The following is a 3,613-nucleotide window of genomic DNA, read 5'->3' on the forward strand; positions in this document are numbered from 1 at the left end:
CTGCGGCAGAAGGGGAGGAGTTAGGCTTGCGGCTCTCCCCAGGGTTCCGCCTGCCTCCACACACCCCGCCCACGGAGACCACAGGAAGAATCCAAAGAGGCTCCCAGGAGGGAGGGGCAGGAAAGGCCTTCTGGCCTCAAGCAGCATGCAGCAAATTGGCGAGATAGAGTGAAATTAGACTGTAGGCAGCCCCGGAATTTCAGGGACGCCATAGAAGCTTCAGTTTCAGGATCTCTCTTTTAAGCGGTCCTTTTCAAGACTCGGTACCCAATTTCCTTTACTTTCTGCGATTCTAAAATTGACCCCATCATTCAGGATCCAAGGGAGAGAAAGGAGTGAGCCTTACTTTTAGAATAGCGGCATATGTTTAATCCCAGCACCTGGAATGCAGAAGCAGGCAGCTTTCTGAGATTTCGAGGGCAAGCCTGGTCTACATAGTAGTGAGCTCCAGGACAGCCAAAGCTATATAATGAGACTCTTGAGGGAGGGGGGAGAGAACGAAATGGTCAACAGTAAGTAAAGGAGGGTAAGAGAGGTGATGGTTTGGATTAGCGTAGTGGCCGTGAGAACAGAGGAGATGACTACAGGAATTGATAGACTTGTAGATGGATCAGCCTTATCTTTGTAGACCAGGCTGGCCTGGAAGTCATACTTGCTTGTCTGACTCCCAAGTGCTGGGATTAAAGGTGTGTGCCTAAAATGCAACTCATATGAATATCAAATGAACACATGGCAAAAATTGTATTCATCATCCTAAGCCACATACATATCTGCTATTATCTTAAATAATGAGGGTAATGAAAATAAAGACTTGATTAAGTAAGAATTTGAGTTTCAAAATTTTAGCTAACCAAATGAGGCCATGATGACTCAAATCTTTAATCCCAGGACTCTCGCAAGTCTGAGGCACATGGATCTCTTTGAGTTAGAGACCAACCAGGGCTATACAGTGAAACACTGTCTCAATTTTTTAATTTTACAATAATCAGAGGAATGATGGAATGACTTTGCTACTATTTGCAGAATTGTACTATCCTGAGTAAAGTGTAATGTATAGCTCAGTAGAATGCTTGCCTGGCATGCATGCACTGAGGTCCTAGGTCTGATCCCTCCTACTGACAAAACCAATAGCAACAACAAAATGGTCCTTCCTACTATATGGAAATAAACTCCATCTTTCCTGGGCAGAATTCATTAGCATTATCCTGGATAATTACACTGCCATCAGCTTTGTACGAGTTCATTTCAGTTCCTACAAAGACATAAGATATGGGCTGGAGAGATGATTTAGTGGTTTGCACATGTTGTTCTTGCAGAGGGCCAGGTTCATTTCTCAGGCTCACAACCATCTATAATTCCAGTTCGAGGAAATGTGATGCCTTTTGACCTCTGTAGGTACCAGGCACTCACATGGTGTACATACATACACACACACATTCAAGCAACTCATACACATAGATCGTTGAAAAACAAAACAAAAAGACATCAGTTAGCCTAGTCAATATAAAACAAACCAGAGATGCATGCTAGCACTACAGTGAACAAATTCTTAGCACTCCTCTACTTATTTGCTCTGGACAATTTTTCTAGACATGCCTTACCTCAGTAGGGTGTTGCTATTATTATGTACTTATTTTACAACAGAGTTTATCTATGTAACATATAGGCTGGCTCCAACTCTCAACAATCTTCCTGCCCCAGCCTCCTGAATGCTCAAAGAGTGAGGATGTTGACCTTGTAAGATATGTAAAAAAGAAAGAAATAAAAAATAAATCTGAATGTAATCCCCAGGACCCACATGGTAGGAGAGAACCAACTCCCTAAGTTGTCCTCTGCCCACCACAGGAATGCTGTGACATGTGCCCTCCCCCAACCATTTAGGAAAAAACAAAAAACAAAAAAAACACTTTTTGGTTTTTGAAGACAGGGTTTCTCTGTGTAGCCTCGGCTGTCCAGGACTGCTTTGTAGACCAGGCTGGCCTCAAACTCAGAGATCCAGCTGCCTCTGCCTCCAAGTGCTGGAATTAAAAGTGTGTGCCACCGTGCCCAGCAGCAGCGCCTAAAAATTATTTAAAAAGTCAAATGGGAAAACAAAAGAGGGATGGTTGAACTGCATCAAGCATTCTCATGGTCTCAGGATCTTTTTGTTTTGTTTTTACAGTGCTGGGGAGATAATCTAAGACCTTGTAGTCTATTCCGTCTCCGTCACACTCTGAGTTATTGAAAGCTCACCAAAGGCTTGTTTGTCTACTAAAGTGTGATGAACTAGAGGTTGGTAAAATTTTGTCATTTTATTATTCATTCATTCACTCATTCATTTGGTTTTTACAAGAAAGGATTTCTCTGTGTAGTCCTGGCCATCCCAGAGCTCTCTGTAGACCAGTCTGACCTCAAACTTAGACACTTGCCTGCCCTCTACCTCCTGAGTGCCGGGATTAAAGGCATGCGCCACCATTGCCCAGCTGTTGTTTTATTTTTCATTTTATTTACTGAGACCCAGTAAATGGGAGATGGCACAGTATAGTGCTTACTATACAATCATGAGGCCTGGGGGTTCAGATCCCAGCACCTCATAAAAAAAAGGAGGGTACTTTCAGTCCCAGGGCCACTGAGGAGAGTCCTTGGGACTTGCTGGCCAGCCAGTCTAGCCAGTCAGCACGCTTTAGGTTTAGTGAGAGATTTTTGTCTGGAAAAAAATAAGAGAACAATTGAGACACCTACTACGAACCTTTAGTCTCATGCACACCTTTACACACAGCAACACATACCTTAAAGTAATTAATCCATAACACATTAAATAACTTTATATTTCCAGAGAAATATAAAGAGTTGTAGGGTTTTTTTTGGGGGGGGTGTTTTGTTTTTGTTTTTGTTTTTATTACAAGTCTTTTGCTAATAGGGATGGGGGAATGCCTCATCAGGTAGGCGTGCTTATTATTCCTGCAGAGGACTTGATTTCAGTCCCCAACATCCACATGGGGTAGCTGACCTCCACCTATAACTCTGGCTCCAGGGGACGAGACACGGTCATCTGGCCTCTTTGGGCTCTACACTCACAGGCCCTAAACACACACTTAAAAATGGAATCTTTTAAACAATTTTTAAGAAATTTTTGGGCCCAGGTGGTGGTGGCACATGCCTTTAATCCCAGCACTTGGGAGGCAGAGGCAGGCAGATTGCTGTGAGTTCAAGGCCAGCCTGGTCTACAAAGTGAGTCCAGGATAGCCAAGGCTACACAGAGAGACCCTGTCTCAAAAAAACAAAAAACAAAACAAACCCACAAATTTTCTGCTAAATTACTTTCTGTTTAATGAAGGACAGTATCACGTTTACTTCTTCAATCTGTTGAGATATTATTGTTTTTGTTTTGTTTTGATCAGAGATCATCTGCTTCTGCCGTTGTCTCCAGAGTGCTGGGATTAAAGGTGTGCGCCACCATGCCCGGCTCTGCTGAGGTATTATTAACTATATTTTTTCCTTCGATATTACATCCAAACTCGATAATAGCAGTTCCTTAAAGGTTAGTGACAGTGTTAGATTCTGAGATGTTTCTATACCCAGTTACACTAAAGCTCACTGATTTAGCCTGTACTTGGAGTCAGTCTCTTACCTG

This window comes from Acomys russatus, chromosome 29 (genome assembly GCF_903995435.1).
Source record: "Acomys russatus chromosome 29, mAcoRus1.1, whole genome shotgun sequence".
Taxonomy (NCBI): Eukaryota; Metazoa; Chordata; class Mammalia; order Rodentia; family Muridae; genus Acomys; species Acomys russatus.